Genomic DNA, 13,845 nt, shown 5'->3' with positions numbered 1-13,845 from the left:
CCTCAAGCAGGCGGTTGCACCCCGTAAAAGTTGTCAGTGTTGGGGGTAAACATAAGGGTGAGTATAGCAACCATATATTTGCATCGTCCCGGGTGACGATTCTGTTTGTTTATTCAGAGAAAGTTTTGCCCAGCGCTAGTGGAGAAAACCGAAAACGGCATTAGGCTTACCAGATACTGCTTTTTCAGAAGAAAAAAAAAAAGGCCGGACGTTTAATGAAAAAAGCGGTACATCGCCGTAAAAAGCGGGACATTTTGAAAACTCTAAAAAACCTAATTTTTATGACCATTCCCATAAATATGTATATGTTCCTTCAACTAAAATAGTTCATAGAAAGTAAAACAATATGGATTAATGAAATTTGTTTAAAAAATTGAATCCTCAAGAAAACTTCCATCTTTGTAAACTGCGAACACTTCAGTCAAAAATATTTTATTTCAGAGTAATTTGCAATCTCAGTTTTGAAGAAAGTTTTTATCATCTACCGGTTTTTTTTTTCAAATTGAACTCGTCCATTATATCATTGTTTGATTGAAAATAGTTTTTTTTACGCTCGGAAGTCCTGTTCAATTTTATCCGGAATTTGAATTTTTCCTTAAGCTTTACATTCAAGCGATTCTTCTTGGATTCCGTAGAAAAGTCTTGAGCCATCATCATTTGGAAGCAACTTAAAAGAATATCTTCTTCAATAGAAAAAATATTAACATCGCTAGAACGTGCTCAAAGTCAGATTGCCCGGTCTTATCCGGACTTTCCCGGATATTTGATACAAAACTTAGAAGAGGCTCGGTTGCTCGGATTTCGTAGAAAAAGCCTGGATATAGCACAGTTTTATTCATTAGCTTTCCAAAATTGAACAAAAAAAACTTAAATTGAGTTATTATTATTTTCCATTTGTGCGTCCAAAAACGATAATTTTTTGAGCAAGTTTAACCTAAATAATCATAAACAATTTTTTCGGAAGCCTAAACACGATATAAAATCTGCTGTTAGGTTTTGATGTAAAAATATATTTTTAAGTGGATTCTTTTTGATTTTTATTGAATAATTCCGTGTTTTGGACCAAACTTGCTCGGATATTGCCCGGCTTTTGTGTTGAAAATTTTACCATGTCTAGATGGTTTTCAAATAAAATTGCACGGATTCGCCCGCTGAGGCTAAATTTAGGCATTTCCGGAATAAGTCAGTAAAACTTCATAAAAGTGTTGTCAATTTAATTTCTACAGCCTCATCGGTGAATGTCATGTTCTTCAAGTAAGAAAGTTTCTAGTTTTGAAAATCATAAATGGATAAAAAAGATAAGAAGAAAATGACAGCAGTTGAAAATGATCGAGGAGAGATGTTATAAGAGGCGTTTTCATCAAGCACGGGCCAACTATTTTGAAGTGGTACAATCGGAGAAGGTTGAGTCAACCACAAAAGTTTTTTTCAGGAAAAAACGGGACATTTTGAGAAAAAAGCGGGACAGCGGGACATGTCCCGCTTCTACGGGACGGATTGGCAACCCTACAATAACTTCATTTTACGAAGCGTGCGGTTGCTCAAATTGCCTTCACTTGATTTCTCGGAAAAAAAAAATTACACAAGATAAGTCTCATCTTATATATAAAAATGGAGGCGTTTTCTTTGTAAAAACATCACGTATGAATGGTCGGTCGGAATGAAGTGAAATTTGGTATCCGAGGGTTTTTTGGGTCAGAGATGGTTTGTATAATAGTTTGAAGAATCTCACTTTTTATGAAAGATGGGTTCCCATACAAAATTATCTCTTCACATTCTTATATATAAAAATGGAGGAATTTTCTTTGTAACAACATCACGTATGAATGGTCGGTCGGAATGAAGTGAAATTTGGTATCCGAGGGTTTTTTGGGTCAGAGATGGTTTGTATAATAGTTTCGAGAATCTCACTTTTTATGAAAGGGTGGTCCCCATACAAAATTATCTCTTCACATCTTATACATAAAAATGGAGGCGTTTTCTTTGTAACAACATCACGTATGAATGGTCGGTCGGAATGAAGTGAAATTTGGTGTCCGAGGGTTTTTTGGGTCAGAGATGGTTTGTATAATTGTATAATAGTTTCAAAAATCTCACTTTTTATGGAAGGTGGTCCCAATACAAATTAAACTTTATTTGTTACGATTTCCATAAGAGTCTATTCGCGAGCACGACGCAGTTAAGGACGTGTAGATGAAATTAAACATTTATTACGATTTATACTTTAGAAGGTAAAACGAAGTTTACCGGGTCAGCTAGTTTGTTTTAAAATTTATTAGTCAGAACGTGCTTTTTCTGGAATATTTAAAAATATAGGGGAATTGAGTTTAAAACGGCCATTTTTTGGCCGTGGTGGCTCAAAGTCATCAAGTCTGAGCAAGCTTTTTCTGAAGTACACGGAAAATAATAAAAAGGTAAAATTTACCGAGTTAGCAAAGGTGAACGCTCGTGAAAGCCAAAAAGGTAACTTCTACCTCTTCGAGGTGAAACTCACCTCACAGTGAGGTAAAATTTACCTGAATCGAGGTTGGAAAAAGGTACAATTCACCGAGAAAAAAGGTGAATCCAAAAAAGGTAAATCTTACCTCGTAGCGAAGTGAAGTTCACCTGAATTGAGCTCGATAAAAAAGTATAATTCACCTAGAAAAAAAGGTAAATCCAAATAAGGTAAAACTTACCTCGTAGCGAGGTGTAATTGACCTGGATTGAGCTAAACAAAACGGTACAATTCTTCTAAAAAAAAAGTAACTATTCGCCGAACCCTTTCATTGAGGTTAAGCTGTTTTGTCATTCTAGGAACAAGTTTTGCTTTGTGCCTAATATGTGAAAATCGGAATAGAATGGTAAGTGTTCTTAAATATCATTTAGTTGTGCTGGTTCTTACTATTAATTTTGTTTCAGATCGGCCCATAGAGCTTTGAGGTGTATTCCACGTCATCCTCCAGCCGGAAAAGCCGAACCTGACCGGATTAGTCGAACGGAGGAGGCCATGAATGTACGCAACGCAGGTGGATTCAGCGGCCATAGCGGCTCAGAAGAACGCGAAGCCGAATTACCAGTCCCTATTTATCTCCAATAAATATCATTTTTGAAAGAATTTTGTATTTTTTTAATTCTTATTGAAGAAAACAATCAAACCAACCAGCATTTACCTTTTAAATCAGTAAATGGGAAAACGGTATTATTTACTATTTTGCTAGGTGAATGAAAAAAAGGTAAAATTTACCTCGAAAGAGGGGTGGGAAAAACTCACCTCGCAAAAAGGTAAATTTTACCTTTTTTTTTATTTTCCGTGTATATTTAAAATGCTGGGAAATTTGGTAAAACGGCCATAACATTTGATTCAAAATATTCAAGTCCAAACATGTTTTTTCTCAATTCATTGTAAAATGTGGGGGAATTGAGAGTAAAAAGAGCCATAACTCCATTTTACGATACGTGCGGTGGCTAAAACAGCCTTCAGTTGGGTTTCAGCAAAGTTTCATTTGGTAAAGTTTCATTCGGTTCAAAATTTTCATGTCCGAACATGCTTTTTCTGTTCTAGTTTGAAAATGTTGGAAAACTGAGGGTAAAACGGCCATAACCCCATAGAGTTGTTTTTGACATTTCTCACGCACATTAACTGGCGTCCCACTGGCGTGTACGGACAAGAACTGGACAATTAACCTCCAAAAATTCCAGTGCAAAAATCGAGCAGTTGGCCGACGAACACGATCGTTTTGAGGTTAATGTATTAACCTAACAATTAATATATCTTTTTTTTTTTTAAATTTATCACTTTTCTTTCTTTTCCCTTAAAGTTTGTCAAAATTGATTGAAGACCACCAACGATTCCACTCCATGTAGCTCTTAGAGAGTGAATCACTTAAATCTCTCAAGTTAGTCAGCTTTTGTAACCTCATTGAACTGCAATCTACGCTTTTCCGATGCGTTTCGAATAATAAATTTTTAAAGGATAGGGGAGAATGAGGATACTTGATCCCTGGGGATACTTGATTCCTTAGCTATATCTCGAAACTGGAATGTCTTACAAAGATCAAATGTTCTAGAAAAATGTGCCAAAATGAGCAAAATAACAATGCTTGTAGTTTTTTAACAAAATAACTGTTTGAGTAATTGAACTTTGTTTGAAAAATTTCACAAAATGTAACTTGAAGATCTTTTTTCATCACTTTTAAATGTTCGTTACATGGGAAAATTATGAAAAAAATATTTATTCCAATGTATCAATCGTTCGAGCGTAAAATGAACTTCATAATGCCATATTTTCAAAGCAATGGAAAACTCTCAACTTTTTTCAGAAAAAGTTTTCTAAAATGTCGATTATGGGTATAATTGATCCCCTAGAGTTGGGTACAATTGATCCCCCTTCCAAACGGCATATTCTTCTTCTGAATTGATCGTTATGATTGCTGATCACGAAATTACTAATATCTATCCAAATACTAATATTTATCAAACAATTTTCTGAAGAAAAGAGCAAAAATAATTAATTTTCTCTAAATTATTAAAAATAGCGCCTTTAAGTATGCAATGTTATTAGCGTTGAGACAAAGTTATAGAATTTTCTTCTTATGTCTGCTATAAGTTATGAAATGAGAACAAACATGACCAAAATAGTCAATTAACATTTTATCTTGGGGTTTTGTTTGATTTTTATACAAGGATTAGGGCTTCCTGAATAAAAGATCAAGTCTCCTTCAATAGGGGATCAAGTCTCCCATAACTTCAGAAAAATCGCAATTTTTTTACTCCCACAAAAATGCTTCTAGTTCATCAACGGGTTCAAGTATCTTTCTAATTTTTGGAGCATAGAAACTTGAAGTTGCAAGCTGTCAGAAAATGTCAAACACGGCGAGTTGCTAAATTGTTCCAAAAAGATATCGTGAAAATAAGAAAAGGGGATCAAGTATCCCCACTCTCCCCTACTAATTAAACTGTAAATAGCAGCATCTGTTCTAAAGAAGGTGCTTAAAAGTCACAGATCGGCGCCAAGCGATTTTAAAAACTTCACCTAAGGTTCAGTGGGATCCAGAATAATGTTTTCTAACTTACAAAGAGATCTTATAATTTTCCGGATGCATAAAATTTTGAAGGCATGTTCGCTTGGAAAATTCAGAATTTGAAATGACATTTTTTTTAAGAGCATACTGCTATAAGATTAAAATTTTCAACCACATCAACTTCAGCTGATTTTAACCCATGTTTCTGGAGAAAATTTGTTTTTTTTTTCTTTTTTATTTGGTTGGATTTTGAAGATTTGTTAAAACAAAGGAGACTATAAGCAAATACATACCAAAAAGTGCTATCATTTCATCATCGCTTCAGGCATCAAAGTCTGTTCGGCCTTATATGAAAAGAAAAGTTGGCTTCTTGTCCAAATAAAATTATAAATATTCTAGCTTTGCGAAACTTTTGCTAAAGCAGATTATCGATATTTCATCACTATCTACAGTTATACATTTATGTAATAAATTGTGTCTTACACATGACTTAATTTTTTTGTAAGTTTTTGCTCAAAATTTCAAAAACAATTTTTTTTTTTTGTTATCATAAACGTTTTAGTAAATTAAATTATATAAAGTTTTTTTGTTTCCACCGTTACTGTTTGACAAACTTTATTTCATTTCCTCCAACTTACATATCTCCCGAGCAGACTTTTATGGCCAAATTATACCAAATTTTTCTCTCATCCCCAAGGTCATAGAAAAATCTGTTTTATCACAGAATTTTGAGCAAAATTTCGTCACAGATCATACTTAGAATTTTTAAAAATTTTCACGGAATTCACAGATATTCTAAATTTTTTACAGATTTCCGAAATTATATATATTTTTTTTGTCATTTCTAACTATATTTCATGAAAATTTGAAAGTAAGGTAATGTAAATTGTTTTTGTTTTTTCAATTAAAACTGTAAGAAATGTTTGATGCTTGACATGATTTCCCTTGAAATTCATAGAAAAAGCGTCACAGAAAACCGTCACAAAATTTAAGGTTCAAATCACAGAATTCGAGAATTTTTTTTCGGTAACCTCATGCCTTGAATGTCTGATTTGGTATCATTTTTCCCGAAATAAACGTAGGACAATGCCAAAATTGGAATCTCATTTTTCATATGCGGATACCATAAGTATGTTAACTGTAGGTTTCAGTGGAAGCTTAACGATACCTCGTTTAGCAAATAATTCAACATAAGTTTTGAGAGCACAATAATGCGACTTTCTGGTCCAAAACACGACCTTAATTAGGCATCATAGAGTTCTCAATAATTACTTGGAAAGGGTTGTAAAACGAGGTATTAAAAGACTTTCAATACAACCCAAGGAACGAAAATGACATTCAAATGTTTGTATTGTACCATCTTTTTTCGGGCATAATCGTATCAAATTTCGCTAACAAGACAAAATAGCTAAATTTAGTGCAATGTTATTATAAAAGTTTGTTCAGGAGGGATAATTTTGCTTTAAAAATACTATATTCTGCTTCCAGAGATTCAACATCAATCAGAGAAAACTCGAAACATTTCAGCTTGTGGTTCGAACCTCATTTTAGTCTAGGTTTGCTATCTATGGAAAATCAGTGAAACCTTATTGGTATCTAGCTTTGCTTGCGTGAAAAAACAACATCGCATGATGCTATCATTTTGCTGTTGATACCTCATAAACGCTTCACTTTGCTATTGAAAAAAAAACAGATTTCGACACCTCAATGATGTTTTGTTATTGCCTGAATAAAAATCTAAAATTGATATCATTTTGGAGCAGATGCATCAATTTGGTCGCGTTTTGCTATTGATGCTTATTTAAAAAAAAAGTTGGTTTCTTGACCGAATAAAATTTAAATTTTTTTGAGATATAGCTTTGAGTAAGTATAGTTCGGGTCATATAGACTCCAACCGCAAAGGAAGGTTAAGAATATAACGAGCTGATATATTTTCAGTGAATGAGTAGCGAAGATCTGATTAATCCTAAGCATTCGGTTACCAATATCTTTTTGATTGATTCCGGAGAACTTATTCTAGAAACATAGCAAAACCTTTATCTTCCATGGGTATTATCTTATCCACACAGCAGCTGACGGACCTATTTCCAATGTTCCTAGAAAATTATTTATTTTCAATCAGATCCGGCATGTTTGAATATTGATCGATAAAGTTGATATTTCTTACTTCACTTAAATTGAACAGAACACATTTTACACCAGAAAAATTGTTACTCTCATACGGTAGCATATTTGCACACAAATCTATAAAAAGACATAACCGTGACACAACATTTCTCCCACGAAAACGCATACCGTCCAAGAATGGTCACCTTAAACCGTGGAAGCTGCAAAACTATAGCTTGTGCGTGACTAACAATAGTCGTTTAACAATCGAACCACCTCGATGAAACTGATCATCAAACACCTGTAATTACTCGCATTCATTCATATATCTGAACGGCGACTTAGCACATTCACTTCACATTCAGCGAGCAGCACACAACCACATTAACTTCTCCAACGAAAGGGGTCGGTTTTATTGCTAATGCGAATTTCTTCGATTGAACAACAACGACTGTAAGTGCTCGCTATTTCTTACGCGAAAGGTGGTAGGTAGGTACACACAGCTTCCTATTGGAGAGCAAACACAATTCACTTTTTGTTGATGCTGCTGATAGCGCACTCAATCAACTCAATCTTCCCCCCGCTGATGTCGGTATCGTGTGCCTCAAAGTCATTTATCGACAGGTTAATTTCTAGCGGATTCGCGTAGCACGAAACAACACAACAAGTATTATACCCGAAAGAAGCGCACGCCTCACGCCAACCAACCTGGAACGAACGTCGTCGGTCGCCGAGTGTAATCGAAAAAGGCCGCCGCGAGCGACAAGAGGGAACCACTTAACACGATTCGTGAAACACGTTTAACCAAACCGCCGGTTAAGGTTCTACTGACCGTTCGTTCAGTGATTGACGCGCTAAACAAGCTGCTAGAACGCTGCCAAACACTCACTAGCACTACACTAGAGCTCACTGGCTGTCTGACTGTCTGGAATGCCTCCGAATCGAGAGAACTTTCGACTGATAATGACCGACTGGCAGCCGCATTGATACGCCTCGAGTCAACTTTGGAACGTTCGTTCGTTCGGTTGGTTCTCGGTACGTATGAACGTAGGTACCAAACCAAGTGGCTGCGCATCGAGGAAATCCGTCTGTTGATCAGGAAGGACCATGCTTTGTGCTGATGCGTGTTTACATTCTCTCTCGGCAGTCGTCCATTCGACCACGTGCGTGAGAAAGTTGCTGTGATTTGCTCTCAGTTGTTGTGTGTTTCTTATCAGTGGAAGAGAGCGGCTCTCTCAGGATAATGCATTTCTCTGAGAACATCCAATCAAAATGCATCCTGCTTTCTCCAAGAGCGAACTCGAGCACGTGTTCGTATGCTTGCAGTTTTATTGCTCTCGCGCTCCCGGAATTCGAATGTTGCTGTCGGTTTGGAAGTTACGCTGGGGTGGAGTGTAAATTTAAAATAAAACAAAAAGCAGCTATATTGCCTACATTAAGTTTACTCATAACATTGGTTGTGGTTATTGGCTTATGAGAAGTTGATTCTTGAGGTGTTAGACAAATAACAGAGTAAAATTCGTTGAACAATTTTTAAAGGTCACCAGGGAAGGGAAATAATAAAATTATTCAAGTCCTATTTCATGCGCTTTCCTCACTCTTTCAAAACAATCGGGTTTAGCTTAAAAGACATAAGACTCCTTCAGATGGTTTGCATTAAATACTTAGACCCAAACATTGTTTTCAAGAATGTAGGAGTTTATTCATTTTATCTGAAAGCTCGTCAAGAAATATGGTGTTTACCAATATAAGTATATCGGATTATAATCGATTCTTCGTTACCTAAGATTAATCTCCATTGAACATACAACATTCGAAATTTTCCTTAGAAGAGAAAGCAAATAATGGTATTCGACCTACTTCTTCCACTGGGTAATTTGCAATTCGATTCAGAAGCAGTAAGATGATTATGTTTAAGATGATATTTTAAAATCGTTTGGTTTTTTTTTCGTAAAATTGGATACTTCCTCCCCAAACTATTTCAACAATCATAAATCCGTTACTTGAGTTGTCCATTGAATCTGAAATTGCTCGTAGATTTCGGGCAAAACTTCTTGAGCTTGAGCTTGAGCTTGCTATTAACTACGATTCACCTACGGCCCCTCCTGGCCAATGGCATAATGATTGCACTCCGAGATTGGCTCGAGATAATCAATATTGCACAATGAACCAAATGAAATATTTTTAGGAACAAGGAATACAGTCTCACTGTACAATTTTGAGGATCTCTTACTTTCAAATGAACTGATAACGACTCCGGCCAAGTCCGTGTAGTCGATAGGGGGAAGGGAAGTGAAGCACTTGTGATGATTTGTTTTGCGGAGACCGGCTGTACGCCATCCCTCCACAAATCTTACGCTGGTTTTTTGGAGAAAGGGTGATGTGGCATGAAAATCACTTTGGTGAATGATGTGGCCATTTGAAACCTATTCTCCTACTCTCCTGAAATGCCTAAGTTTCCTATTGAAACTCCTGGTTCATCCTAAAGGCCTCACAAGGTTAAAAACTATCCTATGCGGAACAGGTTAACAAATAGTTTCATATTGAACTTTCATTTAATCTTCCATTTTTAGATTTCATCATTTCGTATCTTTACCGTTTTGAATATCCTAAAATTTCTATAATCCTTCTGAATTTCCTATTGATAGATATAGATTAGTAAAATTGAAAAGGGGAGGTGATTCGTCTCGAATCCCTATTCTGACTAAAGGCCTCGTATAAATTTTTCATCAAATACTTCAATTGTAAGTTTGTTTTGAGTCATCATATTTCATTCATTGGTTTTACAAATCGAGAAAGTTTATTATAGAATATAAATTTTGTTTGTGATTATTTAATCACTTTTGTAAATGGTTTTAAATATTGAATTTCGAGCATTAGTGTCGAAAAAAATTTGCACAATTTGGAACTTACTCAAAATACCCCCTAAGCACTTGTTGAAACTTTTAAAAATAAAAAAAGATAAAAATCAAAACGAAATTTAATACTAAGCTTTGCATTCCTCAGACATTCTTGGTCTTTCTATGATTTAGGACTATATATAGGATTCCCTTTCCTGTGAGTTGCTGAAAGTCCTGCAGCCGATCTCCCAGAATTAGTCAGAATCCCTCTTAGACACTTCAAATGAATCGAATCTTTCATTAATGGGCTTGAGATTTTCAGGTACTGCATGTACTGTTAGCTTATTCTGTCTACTCTAAAGCTTAACTCTATTAGACCAGGAGAAATTTGAGAATATTCAGTCAGATGAATAGGCAATTTCGTAATATTTGTAAAGGAAAAGCTAGAACGAACGTCAATAATATTGTTAAATTATTCTAGGAAAAAAAACTAAAACCACTATTGAAAACACAGAAAAGATTAATCGTGATCCTAAATTCACCATTTTTTTTTTTTTGTTTTCGGACAAATTTCCCTTAACCGAAAAAAAATTTACACAAGCAAAAAAAAACATGACCGCACTCCACCAAGGCTTGCTTTATAATGCTTTACCGTAGATTTTTGGCAAAACTTTTTCAATGAAAAGTTACTGTATAGAACCATGTGAAGAATCAGAAAAAAATCGTATAAGACTTCTTTTGAGAAGTTTAAACTGGCTATTCAACTAGATTTCCGAATTTTTGGCTCAGAAACAGACGTGAAAGATAGGTCATGCGTCTCGTATTAAGTCGGCGGTTTTTAACTATTTTCTATTTTTTGGCAGAGATAATTTCGTTTCCAACGGCCAAATTGCCACCTTACGCCTGTTTTGATTGGCAGATATTTCTCGAAAATTCTCGATAAACTAACATCTGCTGTGCAACATAAACTAAGTCAAAAAATAACAGTTTTTGTGGAAGTGAAGTGTTCAGAAAAAAACCTTACCTATTTCATGAAGTTGGAATCCCCACCAAATATTGTTCGTACCACTGAGTTCATTACAAATTCAAAAATAATTGATAAACTTACCAGATGACATATGAAATAAAATTCTTAAAATCGACATTGAATAATTTTAAAAAACTTAACACTTCTCAGTTAATTTTCTACATTATAAAATTGTATGCACAAATTTGAAAAAAAAAAGTTCTTGTGTGAGTTTTGTAAAACATGTTAACACTTCGGATTTTTTGTTGCTTGAATACTTTTGCCATCAACTGCAGCAATCATAGCGATCAATCAAAAGTTCTTTTTGTGTAAACAAATCTTTCAAAACAAAAAATATATAATTTGAGTGAAGAGAAATCCTTATCGATAGACGATAACCTTATATTACATTTTCACCTTTTCATCAAACAAGATGAAACACAACTCAATATAATTGATGAAAAGGTATTCATTCACATATTATTCCTGTAACAGAAAGGTCACAATTTTTAAAATATTCCTCCACTTAGTTGGCACACAAACAGAACTTTATTAAAAATTATCAAAATTTTTTAAAAATCGTGTCACTTAAAACTGAACGAAATACTTTTTAAAATCTCAAACCCAAAAAAGTCGCTTATAAATCCGTACTAAATGTTACATTTCCTTTTTCATCACAAAATTATCACACAATTATCACAAAATTATCACAATTATCACAATTTCATCACAAAATTATCTTCACAAGCGTTCAAACTTTCACGGTTGGTCCGACAAAAAACAGATTGAAAAAACCTTGAGTAAGTATCTTTTTGTTCTCCACCCGATACGATACTTCTCAAACTGTCTGGTAACAGCTTTTTGTAAAAATTTTCGACAATTTTACCACTTAACCCATTTGAAACGGAATGTTTTTTCGCGGCATTCATACTCTTAATAATTCATCCTTACATAACTTTTATCATGGTCGTAGGAACGGTGAGGGGTTTTGGGGGTTAAACACCCCCTATGAGGATCCAAAAAAGCAAGCGAGGTGTTTAACTCTACACTCAAAATTTTAAATTCAGAACCAAATTATGGTAATAGAGTAAGGATATTCAAGAATAACAATCTAGACTAAAAACAAATGCCAAAACTCCAAAAACCCATCCTAGGTTCAAAATTTTCCTACACTTTTTCAAAATTTTCTCACTTGTTCATATAAATTCAGGTGTGAATATTAAATTTTAAATTGAATTCAAACCATTTCGGAAGTACTGATTCCATAATTCCCATAACAAAAATTGTATCCCTATTTTCGTATTTCGGATTTTTGATTTTCAGTTCGATTAATCATAAGAAATAAGAAATGAAATGCTGCTTTGAAATTCTGGTTTGAATTTAGTTTGGCATTAAATATCAAATTTGAATAATGTTTTTTGAGATCAAATGCATTTTCAAGATTTTGATAATACATAGTTTCCGAATGTGAAAAAAAGAAAAAAAAATGTTTTATATTCGAATTCGAAGTTCTTAAACTTAATTCTTACACATAATTCAGTATCACAATAGTTACAAATGAAAATTAAATAATTTAATGTGAATCTATAGATTAAACCTGAACTACAGAATTTAAATAATAGATTCATGAATGAGGGCTCTGAAACTTGGCTCATAAAATTCTGATCTGGAATAATATTCGAAAATTGTATTTTTTGTACATTTCAGAAATCGTATGGAAATTCAGATACAGATCCAAAGTGCAACTTTTGAATTGAAGTTCATAAGATTTCTAATTTTCAATCAAAATTAGTTTGTATACACATTTCAACCTAAAATAACAAAAAAAAGTAAAATTTGAGTTTTTCGTTTTATGCAAAAACCCCAAATTTTATGTTCAAAAAATCATCCACAGGATTTTCATTATGGAATTGATTCTTTATGAAAAATATTTGCTGTAAAAAAACATGTAGTGCCTGATCTTCACCTAAAAAATCGCAACAAAATTCTATATTGTTTCGACGCGAACCTGTAGAAACAAAAATTAAGTAAATAACAGTAGGTAATTTAAAGATGGAAATATCAGGCGCTTGAGATCAGAGGGGTGCAAATACCTAAATGATAGTTTCGAGAAAACGCGCTTCAAAGTTGTGAAGATGCTGGATTTATCATACATTTTTCGAATTCGAGCAGTTTCAATTCATTAAAAAAAGTGTTTAAAAAAATCTGAGTTTTGTACATGAAGATTCTTTAGGTAGCTCAAAATTGATTATTTTGGCACTTGCACCCCACTGATCCTGAGGGCCTCATATGTAATTACACTAGAATTCGAATTCAATTTGATTTTTTTTTTTCAACGAAGCTTGATTCCCAAACCTGTTTAAAAAATGTTTTGAGATGTTTCGGTGATCCAATTTTTTTTTATCTTGAACTGCATTCTATCCATATCCACCCGGGATGGATATAATGAAGTGCATGATTCAAACTTTAAAATTTTCTTATCCAAACTGTCTCTAATTTTAATTTCCAGCGTCAGTTCCCCGAGCGTTTAAATACGCCACAAAAAAGGTGTTTCGGTTATCCAATTCTTCTTCCAGATTGACTCTCGCATCAATGTTAGTTTTGTCGCTTTGAAAATAACATACCGAGCTGCTGAACTCATTTTTAGATCAGAAAGCATTGAAGTACCGTAGTTCAAAACTGTTCTTCTTCAAAACAACCTGACGCATGGTGTCACTATTAAATCGAGTCTTAGGTTTCTCCAAATTTGGAACGTTTACCTGCAGAAATGTTTAGGACTTCGACACGCTTCGTAGCCTGTTGAAGTGCCTCACAAAAGACCCAATAAGTCACCTGTGGATGAGCTTCAAAAAGCTTTTAGATGGCAACAAAAAAACTATCGCATTCATAA

Source organism: Uranotaenia lowii, chromosome 3, assembly GCF_029784155.1.
Source record: "Uranotaenia lowii strain MFRU-FL chromosome 3, ASM2978415v1, whole genome shotgun sequence".
NCBI classification, from domain to species: Eukaryota; Metazoa; Arthropoda; class Insecta; order Diptera; family Culicidae; genus Uranotaenia; species Uranotaenia lowii.
The sequence above is the reverse complement of the archived record's forward strand: the minus strand, read 5'-3'. Positions refer to the sequence as shown.